Here is a 22,598-nt window from a genome sequence, read left to right on the forward strand (position 1 = left end):
GTTTTCTCGGAGGATTCTTTTACGACTATAACTCCCTGTTTCATCAGCAGGTGAAAATATCTTTAATTAATCTAACTATAAATAACATATCTCATCATAATACCAAGTAAATAAGCTGCAATGTTTACTACTTCGACAGAAGCTTCACAACCTAGAGTTCACATGTTACTATTGGTTGTTTTTGTTTTCAAGTGTAGGGTTCAAATATGGCTCAGTAGTTAATGTTCTGGACCATGGAAGTGAGGGTCATGTCACCCACAAAAAAATAGCACATTACCCTTTGGAGTCATGGGTGTGCTCTAATAAATTCTGGTTAAATTCCACTTTTTGATCTGATGAGAGTAACCTATGAGTTTACAGTAGATGTTGTCAGTTAGTTTGTTCCCTCAATAGTATATCACTTGAAAATTAGGGACAGCTAACACAAAATCTAACAAACAAACAAAGAAACTGCCAAGAGTAATGTTTCTCTTAAACAAAGTTTAAATTAATAATTATATTAGGGTTTTTTTTAGGATGTGTCCAGTTCACATAATGAGTACAATATGTAAACAGTTTGATACTGATTGCCTTCACAGTCAGTACAATGTTGAAATCTTGGTTTGGATTCCTTGTGGTGAACAGAGCTAGTTCAGATAGCCTATTGTGTTGATTTTCACTAAGGAAATGACAACATTGTTTATAATAAGTGAAGACTTCATTGAAAAATGCTAAATGGTTGATCAATCACAAAAGAATATTGAAACAATCACACAGTAATATTGTTTTAACGCTGGTTCCAAGGTGAATTAATTATTACATAATGTATGCAACAATTGTTTTGAAAGTTGCAACTAAGTTCTGCTGAAATATCCTATATGCAGGACACACTTATCTCTATCCAAGCACTGACCGAATACACAGTCCATTCAAGACAGAGAGAGGGTACAGACATCACTGTTATGGTTGAAGCATCATCAACTCCGGGCTTCATCAAACAGCTTCACATTAATGACAACAACCTTTCTGACCTACAAAGTATTGAGGTGAGTGTACAATACTTTGGTGTTTAAAGATGGACTTTTTTTAATCTTAGTTGTTTAAAAACAAGTTTGATATGCTACAAATATACAGTTAAACAGAGTTAGCATTCTCTCATCAGTAGAAACAAATGTCTTTCATGGGATAAAAAAATTATTCACTTCTTTAACCCATAATTTTCTGACCAATTGTTGTTCAGTCCACTCTTAATGGATACTCACAAATAAACATTCAAATTTAATTAAAGATATAATTTGGATTGAACAATAATTTTTTTGTCAAACATACTGCAGTGGGATGGTAATAAACCTGAAGGCTTATAAAGCTAAAGTTTGGATTTTGGACTTCATGCAAAGTTACATGAGGGCTATCTGTGCTAGCCATCTCTAATTTAGCAGTGTAGAACTAGATGGTAGGCAGCTAATCATTATCACCCACTGCTAACTCTTGGGCTACTCTTTTACCAATGAACAGTGGGATTGACTGTTACATTATAATGCTCCTACAGCTGAAAGGGCGAGCATGTATGATGTGACAGGGAATTGAACCCACGACCCTTGGATTAGGAGTCAAATGCCTTAACCCACCTTGCCATGCTGGGCCTGTAAACCTGAAGTCCAGGTTTCAATACCTATAGTATGCACAACACAGATAGTTTGTTGCAGGACTTTATGTTGAACAATAAACAAACAAATATACCATGCTTATATAATTTATAGTATGAAATCAATTGTTTGAATATGGCAAAATATCTACAGAAATGTTGTTAATGAATAGAAAATGCACTAATCAGTTTTAAGTTATTTTGTTATATTTTTATTATTGATAAAAAAATATAGAAAGTCTAAGAAGAAGAATATTTATTTATTAATTATACTCATCATAAAACATTGTTCTTAGCCTAACAGTAATGCATTATGACAAGTACAGTTAATTATAATCATAATTCACCAGGTGTGAAGGAAATGGTGTTTATACCATAATAATTCTTGGTGTGTCTTTATTGTTTTCTCCAAGCAGTGTTTCAAAACAAAAATTTGAATATTTCACACCCTAAAAATTATACAAGTACTAATTCAAATTGTATTAATATTTTCAATTCATAAAATGTTGCCAAGTTTTGTGCAATTTAGTTAAGTACTTTTACAGTGAGAATGGAAAGAATTATTATCATTATCCCTCTGGTTAACCAATGTGAAGACGTAACTTTCAATTAAAAGTCTTGGTTTATATAGACTCTTTTCTAGTGATGTTTCTCATCCAAAAATACAGAAGTTATATTTTTAAGTATGTCATTTTACTGTCAAAACATTAAAAAATATAAGTTGTTTATTTACTAGCATTAAAATGAGTTAAAATTGTAAAAATAATTTGTTGAAAGTTGCTAACATTTTTTTTTTGTAATTTATTAGTGGTTTTATCATAGTAGCCAGTGATAATGAAATGAAGACAATAACATGTATTTGCCACTGACTAAAATCATAACACTTTATTATAGCCAGAATTTGAGTGTGTTTCATTGGCCACGTAGTTCAAAACTTTGTAAATTGTAAACACTATTATATTTTTTTTGTTTAACTGTTTTAAAGTCATTTTCAGCAAATTAAATAAAGAGATGTGAACTCATCTTCAGCTGAAACAAGTAGAAACTTTGGAATTTTATTTTGGTTCAAAATTTCCAATACTTGTTTCACTTTGTTCAGATACCTAATGCATGGGGAGCTGTGACAGTGAAAGTGCAGGGATCTGGATTGGCCACACTCCAGTCATCTGGTCAGTATCATGTGAACTCACCCAAATTTCTGGCTTCACCACCAGTGAGAGCATTCTCTCTTTGGGTGCACTGTCATTTCTTCGGCCAAAATAGTTCAGTTATAACATTCCAGACTTGTCAGAGGTAGGTTAATATATGTCATAATTATTTCATTTTTACTATCACATTGTAAAGCACAGGAATATAGTATGATATCATGGGTTTCCAGAGGTCTTGGATAACAAAAACAAAAATCTTCAGAGAGTTTTAGGTTAAGTCATGCAGAGAAATTTAATACAGGGGGTCCCATCATATGTTGTGACATGTTCCCGGAAAGTGGGATCACGTTAAGCAACACAACCTGCAGATGTGTTATGGATGATGCATTCCTGAAAAAATTCATTCCATTCTTGAATAACTATTTTAAAGGGTTTAACATGACTTTTTTAACTACAGTGTACTGTATAAAATATGCATGTAAGAATGGTAAAGGGATAACAAGTTTAGTGCCATAGTTAATTCTTTTGTAGGCTTCTTGACAGGGGACACTTTACAATTACCAGGTGACTACTTTGGAGATGTGTTGGAAGGGTGGAAACGGGGTTTTTCTGCAGTTGAGAAAAACGATATGCCTAGACAATGGGACTCAAACATAAAGAGTTTACGTTATTTGTCATCCTGGCCAGGGGACACTTTACAATTACAAGGTGACTACTTTGGAGAAGTGTTGGAAGGGTGGAAACGGGGTTTTTCTGCAGTTGAGAAAAACGATATGCCTAGACAATGGGACTCAAACATAAAGAGTTTACGTTATTTGTCATCCTGGCCAGGGGACACTTTACAATTACAAGGTGACTACTTTGGAGAAGTGTTGGAAGGGTGGAAACGGGGTTTTTCTGCAGTTGAGAAAAACGATATGCCTAGACAATGGGACTCAAACATAAATAGTTTACGTTATTTGTCATCCTGCCCAGTGGACAATGTATCACGTGCTGCTCAGTAAAGTAGTCCGTCACTGACATGCTCTAGTAATGGAATGCCACGATGTTGCTTCACAAAAGTATTGGTAGTACAATGATTAATGAACGTTATGATCTGTAAAGTAGTCCAACAATATTTTAACACTCTAATAATGAAACAAGGTGACATTGTTTCAAAAATCTTAATAGTAATTGGTAAATGTTGCACCTGGAAAAGTAGAGTCAGTGGACTTGGTTCGCTGTAGTAATGAAACAAACTGACTTTGTTTGTTGGCAGTAATTGTGAATGTTCTAATAATGAAACGACATAGCACAATGCAATGTGTAATGGGAACCCACTGTATTTTAGTATTGATCAGGGAATATGACAAAACATTTGACTTTCTATCTTTTTTGTTTCACTAATGGCAGTTGTTGAACATAAAGTCTATCATATACACTATGGATAATCTCTGTATGCTTATGCAAGCATATAATCATAAAATACATTATCATCATCAAGGTATATGTAAATATTTTAAATAAGTGTAGCTAAACAAATGGAAGGAAAGGATGACTTTAAAGGATAATATGGTAGACCATAAACATTTTTTTTGTTTTCGTATTTCAGTCTGAGTGAAAACTAAGATCATTTTGTTGCCTTACAATGGCAGTAAAAATACATCAAAATTAAGAAAATTAAAGTAGAAAATTTAATTTGGGGCTTTAAAGTGAGCCTTGAACCCTGGCTTTAATGGGTATGCATTCTCTCAGTTAGCTTGTTCAAATATATCTTGAAACCCTTCCACACTTTCAAGTTACCTTGACCTTACAACTTAAACCCTGGCCACTAGAAAATTGTTATAAAACCAGAACATGATGTACTTATACCAGTGACTGAGAGTACTGCATCATATTGATTTGGAGTTTCAAGATAATACAGATAATCTGAAAGCTGAGTTCAGGACTAGATGACAGTCTTAGGGTTTGTAGGAACAGTTACTAACTCATGGATAAAAAAAGAGAATTCCTTTACTAATATTACAAACAACCTTCTGGCTCTGTACTGTCTTACTTTTTCTCTATCTGTGGTTGTATGTGAACAGAAAATGTTGAAAAAAAATCTCAAGTATTTCCATTCAACAAATTCCCGTTCATGAGGTATATGATTAAAATGGTTCACTGTACAACTAAAAAGGAACAATACTTAACATTAAAATGGTTCACCGTACAACTAAAAAGGAACAATACTTAACATTAAAATGGTTCACCGTTGATATTAAAATGGTTCACAACTAAAAGGAACAATACTTAACATTAAAATGGTTCACCGTACAACTAAAAAGGAACAATACTTAACATTAAAATGGTTCACTGTACAACTGAGAAGGAACAATACTTAACATTAAAATGGTTCACCGTACAACTAAGAAGGAACAATACTTAACATTAAAATGGTTCACTGTACAACTAAGAAGGAACAATATTTAACATTAAAATGGTTCACTGTACAATTAAGAAGGAAAAATATTTAACATTAAAGTGGTTCACTGTACAACTAAGAAAGAAAAATATTTAACATTAAAATGGTTCACTGTACAACTAAGAAGGAACAATACTTAACATTAACATGGTTCACCATATAACTGAGAAGAAATAATATTTAAGATGAATTTTGCTCCATTTTCATTGTTTTACTGTTGGTAGAAATAATGAAAAACTTCTTTACTGTTACCCCTAGCCAATATTTTTTCATTAATTTTATTATATATGCACTTTTACTTGAACATAATTATTATTTTCCACAGTTGGACGAACCTTGCTGAAAGTCATGCGAGTGGTTTAGCAGTACTAGAAATGGATATCCCCACGGGATATGTAATTCCCCAACTAGACCTTGATAACTATGTTAGATCTGGTCAAGTTAAGAATTTGCGCCAAGCAAAGTACAGAAATAGAAGGATTTATTTCTACTTTGATTACGTAAGTGACCATTATTCTACAAAAACAATGATAAAGTAAATAACGTCTGAATATGCAGTGCCATGTGTAGTGTAATTTTCATATTCTAAAGTAGACATGCTTGTGTTTATTTTTGATATGAAAGTTTAGTAAAGTTAAAATATCCAGCAACTTTTGTTAATTTTTTTTGTAAAATGAAACAATGCATACGTAGCCATGAAAGTAAAGAGAAAGGATTAACGATTATTTAAGAAACTTTGCAAATATTTAAAATACAAATCTAAAGACTTGAAGCTGTAAGGAAAGAAAATTATCCAGTAAAAAGATATTTTATCAGTTTATTAAAAACTAACGCTGACTATTTATCAATCTCAATATGTTTTGATAACTATACCAGAAGATTTAGTGTAATGCCTGCTAAATGAATGGGACAGTGTGAAAAATAATGTATAATAAATTATAACTTCAGAAAGAATTAGTTAGATTGTGCATTTTCAGCACCTGAATGTAGTTTTATTAATTCATTTATGTTTTTAAATAATCTTGGTTATAAAAAGAATTGTCACTGTGGTGGATGTTATAGCTATAAGGAGACATGTACATTATTTCTTTTTTCTTTTAGTTGAATGCTTATGAAACTTGTGTTTCATTCACTGCACGTCGGTGGCACCCAGTAGCAAACTTATCTCGATACTTGGAAGTCAAGGTTTATGATTATTATGCACCAGGTATTCATTTATGTATGCAGTTTTTACATTGTGTTTATTATGAATATTTTCATCTATTTTTGTATCACATATTATATAAACATTTTATACTCTTTAAAAATGATTCTTAGTTTAACCATTCAGTAATATCTATCATCCTGATTGGAAGAGTTCGCTCCCTCATAGATCTGGCTTGAAAATCACAAATTATAGAGAAATATTTATAATATACAAATAGAAGTAAGTAAATATCACATACTCATCTCTGAAGTATATATTTGGAGGGGTTATTTTGTAAAATACTTATGAATGGATTGACAGGTAGAGAGAGACTGATATAATTTAACACCATCTTCAGGTTTCCAGAAACAAAATGGTGGACATATAAATCTTGTCTGGAAAGAGTTTGGTTACAAAAGAGTCAAATACATGAGTGTAAGAAGTTGTTTTAGCATATTTTACCACTGAGAGAATTCCATGCACATTATAAGTCTATTTGAATATTTTACAAAAAAAAAAAAAAGGAATCTTTTGTTGAAAATCCACAGTTGCCTGTTTGAACTGTAGATTAATTAAATAGTCATTCAGAATGACCTCTGACTCTCAGACAAAATGCATTTTATTCATAATATTGAATAATACATTAGGCTTAATGACAATATCTTACTTACACACTTAATTTATGTTAGTAAATGGTAGGTGAAAAGGGGACTCAGAACCCCATAAATAAATTTTTATCTGATTTTTTTTGCCGTAACAGGATGGTTACATGTATACAACAGTGAATATTTCTGTAATTCCGTCTTTGGTGCCTTATCATTCCAGAACTATACAACCAGACGATCTATGATGCATCCAACCTGAACTCGTTGAATATCTGTGATGTTTGTGGCTCGTACCAGTGTCCGTGCATTCTGTTGTCTAGCTCATCCACAGATATTCTTCTCAGTCATGTGGTTTTAGCTGCTGTTTTAGTGTCTATTGTCTGGACACTCTAACAGATGTCTTAGGAAAGGTGTGAACAACCTTGAAAAAAAAAAACAAGTTGAAAAAGTACCATTTCAAACAGACCAATGAAAACATAGAATAGGTGCAGTGGTTTTAATGAAGTAATAAAACCTTTCTGTGCAGTGCCTTCTCAGGTTTATAGAGGGGAGGTTATAATACACCCTGTTGATCAGATGTATTAACCAGGCAAGAAGCTCACATACTGAACGAACACCATGCCGACACAACTGGTCTGTGGAAAAGTAGTTCAGCATTAGAAACGTTTGATGTTTATGCTAAGTAGACTTAGTGCCATAAGAAAAAAATTAAACTTTGAAAAAGTGGTTCACGATTGATCTTGAGTTTCTAATTAAGAGAAGCCATTGACACAAGAATGTTTTAACAACATCCAAATGAAGAAAAATATATGTTATGTACCTTGTTTTTGGAGTGCTGTAAAGGTAAGTGCAGATACAAAATCAAAACTTGTTGTATATTAATTAATAAAGATTGTAGATTACTATATACAATTATAGAGTATATCATTTCTTAGGAAAATTGCTTAATTAGAATAAAAATAATCAAAATGGCACTCATTATGTAAATATAACCTAGAACATCATATTAGGTCTCCAACCAAAAACAAGCTTTCGTTTCTCTTTTGGTACTAAAACTTGGGTGTTCATTGGACTGTGATTGTATTATCTTATCACTATCTTATTTATTTGTTTCTCTGTAATTTACATGAAATAACTAAGATATTAACTTCTACTATAGTGGGTAGAGTACCTTTAAAATGTATAGCTTTATTTGACATGTAGAATATATGTGTAGTTAAGGTCTGTATACGGTAGTTTCAGACAAAATAGGTCTTCCTGAATTGTCAAAATAATACAGGTAAAAGTATTTCTGTATTGGAAACCACAAAGAAATATCTTTTATAATAGTTGTTTTCAGCTAATAAAAAAACCAACAGTTGTGCAGTAAATAAGAGTGTGCCTGGGTACTTGTTATGAAAGGTTAAGTTTATTTCACCTGGTAAATTTAAGGTCACATCAGTCCGTCTTGAAGATTGGTAGGAGGAACCAAGACAATATATATATATGTATGTAAAGAAATTAACTCTAGAAACCAACTACAGAAAACTTAACCAATTATAGTAAGGTGTTTAGAATTTATGTAATTTAAACAAACATGTTCTGTAATTGTTATATCATTCATTTTATTTGTTCTATACACATCAAGATATGAGTATAGTGGGTGATTAGTGTGTTTATTTGCCAAGATGCTCACATGTAAATAAACCAAACTCGGTTAAAAGTTGACCTCGAAAAACATTCGGGGTTTAGGTAACGATAGCTTTCTGTCTATCTATGTTGTAATTATTTGTACCACATCGATGTTATTGTAATTTGAAGCCCTGATTATTAACATATAGCATTTGAAAAATTAGTAATATAGAAATAAAGACTTTTAATGATATTCGAATGTTAAATTTTCTTAGGCTTTCACCCTGGAATTGTAAGATTATAATTATTAAATAAACAAATATTTTGTTAATAAAAAATGTTTCTTTTGTCTCCTTTATTGTCCCTTTCAGCCTTGCGGGCGTTATGGAGAACTAGATTTAAAGAACACAAAAAACACCTTCACATGTTTTTGAACACTGCAAATCAAATAAGCACAGAATAACCATAGAAAACACCCAGATATTAAGTAGGGATACAAATATAAACAAACGCAAAATCAAAGAAGCCCTACTTATACAGCAACAAAAACCAAAATTAAACCAATATAAAGAAACACCTTTATACCTTTTCAAATTAATAACATGACATCCAACTGCAACACCTTCTACAATCCCGTACCAGTTTATACTCTTGTCCTTAAGACATGTATTCGGCAACGGTCTCTTGCAAACTCTTTCTTAACCTGAAGATGGTCGAATCGTTGTTCTCTCTTTATCAATAAAAGTGTTAATACCCATACTAGCTGTTCTGGGATACATTTTTGTTACTACACTGTTATATAAGTGAGCTACGAGCTACAGCACATAATTATTTTCTGACTTCCATTAACGTGAAAAAACACACCAAGATTTTTATATTATCTATTCACTGTATTTGTAGGGAAATTGAAGCTATTGTTAAGGTGAATGATATATGTCTTTTTTTTTTACCAAGATGAAAGGATGGAAGCTAGGCACGAGTATTTATTCGATTGGTTGTTATGTCATCGAAACCGTTATTAAGCCCAAAGATACACAATGAAATACCTGTGCTCTGCCCACAAGGAATACAGTATGGAAAATGAGGCACATACTACGTTTTAATTTAACTTAGTGGACTGTTTCTTCAGAGTGAGAAGTTTAAAACCGAAGATTTTGTTTTAAGATATAGCTTAACGTTTGAACTGTAATTTAAACATTGGTTTTAGTTGAGTTTCACCCTCTCCACACAAGCAAGTCAAAGTACGCTCTATAATAATAATTTTGTAGCTTTATTTTAATTTTCCTTAGGGGCTAATATTCACTTCAGGTTTAGGGTTTAAATTATAGTGAAGGGGGGGGGGAGATTACCTAGTTGATAAGAATCTTTATATAAAACCCCCACCTTGTTCAATTTGAAGCATATTGTTAGACAACGTGCCCTTGCTTTGTTTATGTATTCTACACTGACTGCTTTTATTGGAATAAATATTATTTCTGTACTTGCCAAATTATCGGTGCCGAACCTTTTCCCTTGACGACACCATTTATAAATGGAGAGGACCCTATACTTCGTAACCCACTGCTCTCCAAGCCTCCAGTTGGGGTTTAAGTGCCTGCTTTTACTTGGAACACCATACTTTATTTGGTGTGCTTGTTGTACAACGCCATTAGGGCAAATCGTCTCGCTTCTGTATTTTTATACGTTTCTCACTGGGCGACGTTAGTAGAGATTTATTTCAAACTTTTTAGTAAAAATCGCCGAGTTTAAGTTTAAAAAACAGGTTCATGGTTTTCTACTTTAACATTGACAACCATGACTTGGGTAACGCCTGCAGGAGATAGTTTGTCATTAAAATTTCTCTAGAGAAACGATGTCCGATATTTAATGCATTTGTTCATTATTTTGGGCTTGATGTTAAAATGATTAAATATGTATTAGATTGTAGAAAAATTTTGCTTACATTCTGCATGATTTGTCCACTTAAGAATAATGTAATATATCTGTACTTTAAATTGGTTTTTATCAAAAATATTTATCTTGTTATATTTATAATACTTCGTAACTTTCGATGTTAAAACATCATTGTTGACGTTACCTCATCAACAGTGAGAGGTATGTTGTTAAGGCAACTTTCATTTATAAATCAGTTAACTACATAACAGCTGTGTTAAAATCTAAAGGTAAATATTATAAATAAAATTCCTAAATGCCTAACACCAAAGTAAAAGAAGAAAGGAGGCAAACCGTTCTGAAAGCTCTAGGTTATGAACTTCGAGGTACAATAGAACACGGCTCTTACTCAGTAGTGAAAAGGGCACACTCGAAAAGATATTTGCAAGTAGCTGTGAAAATTATTTCAAAACGGAAGGTCCCCAAAGATTATCTGATGAAGTTTCTGCCTAGAGAAATATATGTCATTAGATTTATTCGGCACGAAAACATAGTTACGTTTTTCGAAACGATTAAAACTATTAACAGGTAAGTTTTAAAGGAATAAGTTGTTTTACAAAATCGTAGACGATTAGTCAATTACGTTTAAAAAACAAAGCATGGATCTAGAGGTGACTGAAATAAATGTTTAAATGTAACATGTAATTAAATACTACAGTATGAAAACGTGGTGTGGTAGGAAGGAGTGAAAGCGATATACGAAAGATGAACTTATTTTTTAAAATACCATATTTATTAGAAATGTCATAAATGTAACGTGCCTAACAATATTACTTAGGTCTACCACCCCATATTTTTGTATAGATTTTACGTATTTCGAATGAGCTTCAAATAAGAGGTTGATTTTGATTCTACAGAATATTTTAACCCATTTTCAGACATCTTCGAAAGACAGAAACGTATCAAATAAATTACACCCTAACAGTTCATAAAATATTCTGAAACGTACGAACTTCGTAAAATACACACACAGAGATGTTAGCTTAAATTCCTTTCGTTTATGTTAACACGAGGGTTACTAAAATGTACTATCTCCGAGTTTAGTTGTGTAGCGCTATGAACACTTAGAAAATTTACGATATTTCACATTAATAGGTCCTTTCACTTAAACATTTTATTTTATTACCAGAACAAATTAACACAACTTTTTACAGGTGTGAAAAGTTCTTTGTGATGTATCAAAATTAGGGAAGTTTATGTCTCTCTCTCAGTATCATACATTTTTAATCCTTTCTACCGTACCGCTTATTTGAATTTTTATCTTTGATTGTCGAATACGAACTTTGTTTCTTATTTTATAATTTTTAGTTTGTGATATATTTTAATCAATTTTATAGTTAATTTAAATTTAAAATCACAATTTCTTAAAATATGTAATAACGTTTTTTTTTTCAATTTGCTCTAAAAATCGATTAAATATTGTGTAAAGTATGGCCCGTCTTAGAATAGTTTTATAATAACACATATTAACCTAATTACGCTGGTATGAAATATTAACCTACGTTAGCAATACATTCAAATTATATTATGGTATAATAAATGTATTTTCTTAAATATGCCATAAAAAGTACAAAATGTTTAGTGAATCAAGTTCACCCTGACAATGATTTTACATCGATAAACTTAGGATTTAAAAACAAAATAAAAATCTAAATGGGCACACCTGCGCCACTTGGTGTCGATCATAGTTGGTTCTCAAAATAAATGTGAGAGTGTGCCCGAATGTTGGTCGTTATCAATGGATGAACCATTTGAGTTACAAAGCAAATATAGTGAAAAATCCATTCCTATGATAACAGATAATATTAGATATATATATATATATTACTGACATTGATCTTCCCAAAACTAATAAATTTTGAGTCATAATCGAAATACATACCAACTTTCACCCAAAACCATTAGGCGCTCGCGTCGTAATCTGAGGGCCGTGGGTTTGAATCCTTGTCGCGCCAAATATGCTCGTTCTCTCAGCGGTCGTTATAATGTTACGCTCAACTCTTGGGCTACTCTTTTGCCAACGAATAGTGGAATTGACCGTCACATTATAACGCCCCCACGGCTGAAAGAGCGAGCATGTTTGGTAATGACAAGCTGCTTTCCCTCTTGTCTTACACTGCTAAATTAGAGACGGCTAGAGCAGATAGCCCTTGAGTAGCTTTGCGCGAAATTAAAAAATAAACAAATTCATTCAGCTGTTTGCGAGAAATCTTGCTGACAAACACGTATACAGGAGTGGAAACATAACCTTGGTGGCAAAGATTAAAAGTGTTCTTTTGTTTGGTTTTGAACTTCGTACAAAGCTACTCAAGGGTTATCTGAACTATCCATACCTAATCGATCCCCAGTGGCACAGTTGTATGTCTGCGTACTTATACTACTGGAAACCGGTTTTCGATACCCGTGGTGAGCAGAACACAGATGACTCTTTGTATAGCTTTGTAAATAATAACAAAACAAACCGTATTTAACTTAGCAAACAGAGATTAGTGGGAAGGCAGCCAGTAAATACTACCTACCGCCATCATTTTTACCAACGAATGGTGGAATTTACTGTAAAATTATAAAGTCTCCACAGCTGAAAGGGGCGGGCATATTCAGCAAGTCTTGTACAAAGTTTTACTAAAGAAGTATTTTAAAGGAATCAGATTTGAAATTTTAATTTACACACCAAAATACGTCAGCTTTGACTTTTTCCTTCCATTGCAAATATGATGAGAATTTTCCTATGTATACTTTAATGGTAAAAGTTCCGACTTTAGGGCTAGATTTCGTTTTGAAAACACCATAGAGGTAAAAATGATTATTAGGGTTAGGGTTTACAAATGAACCAGTACAATATTATTCCGGGCATTTTCGGGTATGAAAGTTGCCGAAATATTAGTAGAAGTTGAATCATTTTTTATATGCAATTTAATCAAATAAAATTGCAAAAAATTATATAAATACATTAAATTTTTGAAAATATTCACAAGTTTCTCCTTTCGGCTCACTTCACTTGTGTGAAGTGACAGTTTTGCCGTTGTACATTTATTATAATACCTACGCTTGTTTCTGTACAGTTTTTTGTGTGCCTATGACGTATATTGTTGACTGTGTATTGCGCAAGTCGCGTTGTTTTCGGATTTGTAGATGTTTGTTTGTTTTGGAATTTCGCACAAAGCTACTCGAGGGCTATCTGTGCTAGCCGACCCTAATTTAGCAGTGTAAGACTAGAGGGAAGGCAGCTAGTCATCACCACCCACCGCCAACTCTTGGGCTACTCTTTTACCAACGAATAGTGGGATTGACCGTCACATTATAACGCCCCCACGGCCGGGAGGGCGAGCATGTTTGGCTCGATGCGGGCGCGAACCCGCGACCCTCGGATTACGAGTCGCACGCCTTACGCGTGCCAAGCCCTCGGATTTGTAGAAGGTTCTTGAAAGTAAAAATCTACATTGTACTTATTAGATGTGAATGTAATACTAGTTATTGACAGTAATATTACCAAGTGAACCTTCGAGAAATTCGCGTGATTTCTATTAAAGCAATGTGCCAAGAGAGATTATTATTGTTGTTGGTCAGCTACAATAAATGTGCCATAGGCCTAGAAAATTATAATTGTAATTAACGCCTATTAATCGGAAAACTACAGAATTTGACAAGGAGAGTTTATAAATTTCGAACATTACAAACCGTTCAAATTCAGTAAATTACTTCGGACACTAGAATTTCTTCGAAAACATAAAATATCATAATAGGAAAAAGTCAACCGTTTGAGGCCAATCAAGCAAGCTAGCAAGATGTGAAAATGTCAACTCAGAATTAATTTGCTTGTCATGGAACAGAACATCGATAAAATATTCATTTCTACACCGGATATAAAAATCAGTATCGTCTTAATGTTTGTAAAACTTGTACATAAACCATTATTTGTAATAACTATTAATAATAACCGTTATTAGAGATCGTATTGTTTTTTTTTATGTTTGTACATTAAAATTTGTGTTAAACAAAAAGAAAGCTGTATGTATCAATCTTGTTGGCGAATATCATAAGTTTGATAATATGTAACAGTTAATTAACATCTAAATTCAAATTTCCGGTTATTTGAAATAGTAATGCGTAACGTACGTAATATAATAAATCGGAGACTCGGCCGCAATAAATTACAATACGTAACAATGAAAAGAAAGAGGTTTCAAAATTATTAGTAAAGATTTAAACAAATAAAAGATTATCTGAAAAACAAAACAATTTAAATATTTTATCATCATAAATTGTTTTTTTAACATGGTTTTATTTATAGTTAGTGTAATGAATATTTAATCATTGTGTGAATAGGATTTATATTGTTATGGAATTAGCCGTTGAAGATCTGCTGGAAAGAATAAACAAAGAACGTTTCATTAGTGAAAATCAAGCACGTAAATGGTTCCATAATTTGGTAGACGGCGTTGCGCATTGCCACGAAAGAGTAAGTATTGAATAATATTTTTACTAGGCTTGTGAAAAGCAGGTGTAGTTTTACTATTTAAAAAGCTCCTGAGAGTATACTAACGAAGATTTGTGAACTTAAAAACAAACTTCCGTATATATTTACTTAATTTTGTCCATTGATTTATCGATTAATAAAGTAAGGTAGATTTTGTTTCCTTAGGCACTTTACGGGCCTAGCAATTCATTTGTAAATTTTGCTAGTTAGTTCAAAATTTAAAAAACAAATCTAACCTTGTTTTGTGAATGAAAATATAAAAAAAGTGTTTCGTGTTTTGTTCACAGGGAAAATTTGGATTATTATTTTCGCAACCCGATTAATAAAATAAAAGTGTAACCATTTTTTTTTTGCATAGAAGGTGTTTCTGACCTACTAGCTGCATCATTCAAACAAAACAAGCAGCTTCATATAAAGGTATGAATAGAGATCAGAACAGAGAAACAAATGTTTAGCTTATGCCAGTCCAAAAAGAAAGAAAGGATTGAGGACCAATGGAGATTTCACGATTCTGAAGCCGAGGTGGCAAATTAGTTACTCACATCTTGAACTTAAATAATGTGTTAAAATTAACGTATAACGTCACTACACAGTTGATACACGGATGCATAAATCAAGAAAATACACTAAGTTATAAATGTTTCCTTTACTACATGTATTACAGACACCTTTAGCGAATATCGCACTTCACAGCTCGTTTTTCTCGCAAGTTTCGGGCACTCACATTTCAAACTGACTGAATTGTTGCGATTTTTTAAAAAATCCTTACTGTGATTGGCTAACTCGAACCTCTTTCCTTGGCACCGCTACCGTGGGGAATCTATGCAATAGAGGTCTATATGCTTTCTACGCCGTATTGGGGTACACAATATTTACATTATTAACTATTAGGGCGATAGCTGAACATTGGCCTTGACCATTTTAAACTAATATTATAGACCAATAGGGGCCCGGCATGGCCAGGTGGGTTAAGACCTTGACTGGTAATTGAAGGTCACGGTTTCGGATCCCCATGCTCGCCCTTTCGCCTGTGGGGGGCGGTATAATGTAATGGTCAATCCTATTATTCGTTAGTAAGATAGTAGCCCAAATGTTGGCGGTGGGTGGTGATGACTAGCTGCCTTTCCTCTAGTCTTACACTGCTAAATTAGGGGCGGCTAGCGCAAATAGACCTCGTGTGGCTTTGTGCGAAATTAAAAAACAAGACAGAAACAGACCACTAGACATTGGCGCTCACACAAATTTTCAAAGGGGGCAAAACGTGTGTTAGGGATCAGCTTTTACAGTGTGTGTGTAAACACATTGAAAGAATATGTCATGTGTATTTAAACATAATTTTACAGTTTTCGTAAAAGTCACTAAAATATTTAGTTTAACGTCGTACAATTATTTTGTGAAATATAAAGGATGCAAATGCCCCCTTTTGCTCCTTAAGCTGGCGTATATGCCAATAAACATAAAACTGGCCATTTTATGAAATATTAGGGGGCGTTACTTGTACAGTTTAAATTTTAATAAGGCAAGTTCCTGGCCAATAATTTCAAATGTGAGTATTTTAAAGACAGACATTAAATATATTTACTTGCGTTCATTCGTGAACATCTGGTTAGTCTTCGTATCCCCAAAACATTTTTTATTGCAATTCTAAAGTAAATTTGGCTACTAAAGAGACATAATAATATAACTGTCGACAAGGATGCATTACACGAGGTACCTTTGTAACGAAGGTGTTTCCTTAGGCGCTAGGGTTCCTTTGGTTGTGGTTTGAGAAAACAAAAGTGTCTCGTATAAGGGATTTCTTTCTGCTAAACTTATTCTTCGTCCGCAATTGTGATGAATTAAGATTTCTACTTCTGTAATCAGTTTAACTACAAGTGTGTACTATCTTCACAAATTTGTTTGGGAATTTCGCACAAAGCTACTCGAGGGCTATCTGTGCTAGCCGTCCCTAATTTAGCAGTGTAAGACTAGAGGGAAGGCAACTAGTCATCACCACCCACCGCCAACTCTTGGGCTACTCTTTTACCAACGAATAGTGGAATTGACCGTTACATTATACACCCCCACGGCTGGGAGGGCGAGCATGTTTAGCGCGACGCGGGCGCGAACCCGCGAACCTCGGATTACGAGTCGCACGCCTTACGCGCTAGGCCATGCCGGGCCATCTTCACAAATATTAGAGAACAATACGTTTTCACACACTGTGTCAAGATTACACCCTAACACTGCTACCACAACATGTCGGTCCTTCTGTTTTGTATTTACAGTTTACATTTCCCTTCGTATTTGTTTTGAATTTCGCGCAAAGCTACAACGCGAGGGCTTTCTTCGTCAGCCGCCTCATTTAGGAGTGACAGACTAGAGGGGAAGGTGGCTAGTCTTATAACAACCCACAGCCAATTCTTTTACCAACGAATAGTAAGTTTAGTCCTCAAAGGACGAGCATGTTCAGTGAGAGGGATTCAAACCAGCGATCGTCAAATTGCTAGTCTAGCGCTTCTAACCACTATGCCATGTCGAACATGTAATAGAAAAAAATTTAAAGCTCTTATAAGAGTATGATATCTCACCTTTTATTCCATATACATATTTCTGTCATTAGGGGATAGTTCATCGCGATTTGAAGTGTGAAAATCTTCTTCTGGACAGCAAAGATGTGCTGAAAATTACAGATTTTGGTTTTGCTAAGTTTGTGAATAAAGTTAGGTTTAATAACGAAAGCATCAGTTCAAACTCTCTGAGCCACACTTTCTGTGGAAGTTACGCATATTCTCCTCTGGAAATACTAACAGGAATTCCTTATTTGCCTCATCTATCGGACATCTGGAACATGGGGGTAATTCTTTTTGCAATGATCTTTGGTAAACTCCCTTTCAATGATTCGAATTACCAAGTGTTACTTCAACAGGTACAAAGCCCCGTGATATTTCCTTCAAACAGTGATGTATCCACGGGAGTGAAAAATATCATAAACAAAATTTTAGTTCCGGCTAGTAAGCGAATCTACATACAGGATATTCGAAGTGATTTTTGGTATAACCGTATTCCGGATACTGAACAGCCGATTCAAACCAACAATGATACAGAAAGAAAGAGACAGCAGGCATACTGAAGTATCTCATGTAAGACCAAACCAACAATCTACATGTAAACTACTCTACTAAAAGACAAAACTTTATATTCTGCAGTATTTATAAAAGTTAATCTCAATAACAAAACTACTTTTCTGTTATTAAAATTCAATATACACTGTACTTATTATTTGCATAGATTTGATTTTTAAATTCCTTACCAATAAAGTATTTCTGTACAAGATATTAGTATTATACTGCGTTATTGACTGTATATTTCTACGTTAACCCTAAATTAATATGTACTGACTAATCACAGTATTAGGAACTGACATAATATTAGGTTAGTTTTTACCTTAAGTTGTCTGAATTTGTACCACAGACTTCTCAAAATGCGGAAAACCTTTTTTTTTGTAGATAAGTCGTCGAGTGTTGTTTACATATATTTCAAAGTGTTAGAACGGTAAAAGTAACACTAGCCAATTACAAAAATGGTCAATAGGAATATTTTTTATTGCACTGACCAAGGAAAATGACTGGAGTCACTTTATGGTCTTCAAATCAGTTCTTGGTAATATAAACACAGTCATCTTTTCCCTAACGTTTTGGAAAAACCCTTTATGCCACTGTGAAAAGTGCAGTATTGAAGCGTGTATACAGCTTGTTCCAATACACTTTGAATTTCATATAAATAAATCATAAAGGACCCAAATCTATCATTATTGATCATTTCGCACCACACACTGACATATGTTACTGTTAACAACACAATCAAGCCAAGTATAATAAGGGAAAAGAAATGAGTGTAACGTAACTCCCCAGATTTTTTCTCTTTCTTCAACAGAAGCTCAATTTTCCTTTTTGGACAGACTGTCAGTTATCAAGTGAGTTCTCGTAATGATATTCACATTACAATTTCTAGTAGTAACTGAATCCTCACCACTTGATATGAAAATTAGTTACGTGCAAAACTGATATTTTTGCAACTTAAAAGTCTCTCCCATTGTCTTAACTTGGTCAGTAACCAGCAATGGATAACCAGTTTTTCTCATAGCATACACTTTATTTTACAAATGCATGTATTTATATTCTTTAATAAGATATGATTTTGTAAAGTTCAAGAAATAGTATCTTTATAAGCACGTTCCTGCTACACGTGCACCAACTTTCACGATCCGTTAAAAGTTATGAAAATTGTTGCTCTTACTTCCTTGTCTTGCAAATTAATCATAAAATAATTGCTTATAAGACTAAAAAAATCGTTCAATGTCTATTTTAGATGCACAAATAAATGATGATTGCTAGAAATGTTTATAAGGCTTTTGCTTAAATAGCTAATCAACGTATATTTTTAGCATTTCAACATTAAACTTTCAATAATTTCTTCAAACCATTTCAGGTCCTCATAACATAAAACATACCAGATTTTTTAAAACGATACTGAAGACCTAGAATATTGGCTGTTCTATTTCAAGTACAAAATTTATTGCTATTCCTTTAAATTTTTCAGTAAATGACCTTCTAAATAATAAATTAGTAAACAACTATAAGCATAAGTGGGACATACTACGTGCTTCGACAGAAGTTAACATTTTATATAAATTGAAAATGTTTTTTCTTTCGCACAATAGTTCTGACACACCCAACAAAACAAATGACTACTCTGTCAAGAGAATTTTGTTGGGCCAAAATAATTGATTCACGACCAAGTTAAGGACAAACGGAACATGATGAGTGAACAATATGATGTGATGATTGTGAGTCCAGTGAAGGAGATTCAGTGTTCGAATGATAAAAGACTACCATTGAATTGTCAGAATGAACCATCAGCAAACATCCGACAAAATATAAAAAGAACTCGGTGAACTACCATAAACTCAAAGATGCTGATATGTAGGAACGATTTTGCCAATATCTAATGACTCGAAATCTCTTGAGCATTGAAATTTGAACCTAAACACGAATTGGAAGCAACTATAAAAAATGACAAGCCAGTCAAGGGATCCTAATAGTCGATGTATGGATGAGAAAGCAAACTAATAGGAACCACTAAGAAATCCTGAATGGAGCTGAATTGGTCAAGTAACATCCACCAATGGCAATGCACATAGGCGCGACTACGGGGAATGAGGGGAAATGAAGGGCCAGACCCTCTTAAATAATCCATTGTAAATGGTGTCCACAAATGACGAAAATGGATAAATTCATCAACGCTGTAATCCTCTGAAATGCCTTCAAGTAATAACTCGATTGTGCATCGATAAAGAACGAGAAGCTGGTACAAACAAAATGTTAGATTGTTAGGGTCGAGACACAGAATCGGAAGAAGGTTGGGATAAATGGTAATATAACAAACATAATGAATTATGCAGATGAGCAGACTCAACAAAGGACTCCAATGAGTCGAGAAAATCCCCCAAAACCTCCTCATATAAAAATATGTCACATATGAAAGAAATAGGTATATGTACTCGAGAAAGAATGGCATCCCAACAAAGAAGTTCCAAAAGCGTATCAGCTGAAGATGAAAGACGTGTCATTGTAGTGAACTGAGGACTGAAAACACCACCTGAAAATACTTGAGGAGACAAGTGGGATGCCTGGACCATCTGTGTGCAACTTCAAACTTATACCAAGAGATTAAGGCTGTGAGAAATTCACCAACTTATTAGGATTCGAGTCCCCACAAAGTATTGCAAAACTCCAAACACTGGAAATTAAGATAAGATGAAAATCTATGAATTGCATAAAAAAATCTTCATATGCATAAGATAGACGAAACATACTAAACTCTGGCATAAGTTGAGGGAGGGAACACTAGATATATTGACCCACAGATTCTCCAGGGAGGGCAGGTTGAGAATGATAGGAAATAAGAGATAGAAATTACACTGTAGAAACTTTGTCAATTAAGTCCACAAAGGATAAAGGACGTCTTCGCAAATATTCCAGTATCAACAATGGCTGGGGAGCAAATTCAAGGTGTGGGGTATAGGTTATTATAATACTTGTCTTCCCCAAGGAGTAGACATGACAAAATATTTTTTTGCGTGGTCGTGAAGGTTGCATGAACATGGACATTTCTCGTCAATCAGAAAACCCTTAGTACTAATAACAGTTATGGGAGATGCAAGTACCCAAAACTGCGAGCGCAGAGTGACAAGTCCAAACTCGAAGTAAAAATAAAAGTTGGAAAAAACAACCCATCAAAGTTCAAAAAACGCGGAAAGAAATATTAAAGAAACACATCGACAAATTTATGAGTAAAAACAAGTATATATATATATATAGTACTACTGCCAATCGAGAAGTGCAAATGTGGAGATGACGCTGCTTACGATAGCGCTTTCCTATTGGTTGAGAGCTGCCGCATGATTATTTACATGTGGGTATGCAGAAGCAGATGGTGGAAGGCTTGTGGCAAGCGTTGAAAATTTGCATCAATAGAGAGCTGCATTGATCGAGAAAAGCTGTTGTGTGAGACAACTAAGATGTCATATTAAAACATTTTCTTCTACAGATATAACCAAAGGAGACAGATCAATGTTTTGTTTAAACATGTAGTATGTTCACCTTAAAGTAAATCTTTTTTTACAAATCGTTGTTTTCCAACTTATTATTATACTACCATAATATAATTCCTTACTCAACAATAACTTTCTTCTGGTATTAACACTCAAAACTTCACAATAGATCTAGTTACTGAAATCCGAGAGATAAAAATACAAGAACTTCACATCTGATCTGGCGAATCCAAATTTTAGGTCTCAACTCTTCCTCATTACACAGCTTGTTACAGCCACTGTAAATTTGTTTGTTTTTGAATATCATGCAAAGCTACCCGAGGGCTATCTGCGCTAGTCGTCCCTAATTTAGCGGTGTAAGACTAGAGGGAAGGCAGCTAGTCATCACCACCCACTGCCAACTCTCGGGCTACTCTTTTACCAACGAACAGTGGAATTAACCGTCACATTTAAAACGCCCCCACGGCTGAAAGGGCGAACATGTTTACCAGTCGAACACCTTAACTCACCTGGCCATGCCGCGCCGCACTGTAAATTTACTAATGATCTACTTTACAGCTTATGCCACAACACACACACAGGCACTGTAAATCTGACATTGATCTGCTGTTTGGCTTACGCCACAAACCTTAAGATTAGCAATATTTTGCTGAAAAGCTTTGTTAGTAGCAGTAATAAATTTAAAATAAAATGTGTTAACAGTCCAAATAATTAACATATTAACAGTTGTATTTTTTGTTTCGTCAAGCATCACTTGGTACACTTTACTGTCGATGAGATTAGAATGTTTCATAGATTTTTGACATGTTACAATAACCTAGACATAAAATTAAGGTTACTCTGACATTCATAACCCTGCTGATTTGGTGTTTGTTTTTTAAGAATATCTGCCAAAAAAAAGTAATTAGATTTAAACAGATATTTGGGTGTCAAGGGGTATTATCAATCTATATTTCATGTCATACTACTAACAATTG

The 22,598-nt window shown here is 33.8% G+C and overlaps 1 long non-coding RNA gene and 2 pseudogenes across 2 annotated transcripts in view; 2 read left to right on the forward strand and 1 right to left on the reverse strand.

Annotated features, from left to right (window-relative positions):
• Positions 1-7,399, forward strand: part of LOC143237953 (CD109 antigen-like) — a 146,561-nt pseudogene extending 139,162 nt beyond the window's left edge. Inside the window, exons 31-35 of the transcript XR_013020349.1 lie at positions 864-1,025; positions 2,724-2,917; positions 5,541-5,715; positions 6,317-6,422; positions 7,227-7,399. The product of XR_013020349.1 is annotated as a CD109 antigen-like (transcript). The remainder of the gene's footprint in view (positions 1-863; positions 1,026-2,723; positions 2,918-5,540; positions 5,716-6,316; positions 6,423-7,226) is intronic.
• On the reverse strand, positions 7,240-10,973 carry LOC143237954 (uncharacterized). The gene is made up of 3 exons (XR_013020350.1): positions 10,844-10,973; positions 9,203-9,320; positions 7,240-7,427 (listed from the first exon to the last, which is right to left on the reverse strand). It is a non-coding gene; the product is annotated as an uncharacterized LOC143237954 (long non-coding RNA).
• A 3,915-nt stretch (positions 10,974-14,888) lies between these two features.
• Positions 14,889-18,138, forward strand: LOC143236451 (testis-specific serine/threonine-protein kinase 4 pseudogene; annotated as a pseudogene).
• The last annotated feature ends 4,460 nt before the right edge of the window (positions 18,139-22,598 follow it).

This window comes from Tachypleus tridentatus, chromosome 13 (assembly GCF_004210375.1).
Source record: "Tachypleus tridentatus isolate NWPU-2018 chromosome 13, ASM421037v1, whole genome shotgun sequence".
Taxonomy (NCBI): Eukaryota; Metazoa; Arthropoda; class Merostomata; order Xiphosura; family Limulidae; genus Tachypleus; species Tachypleus tridentatus.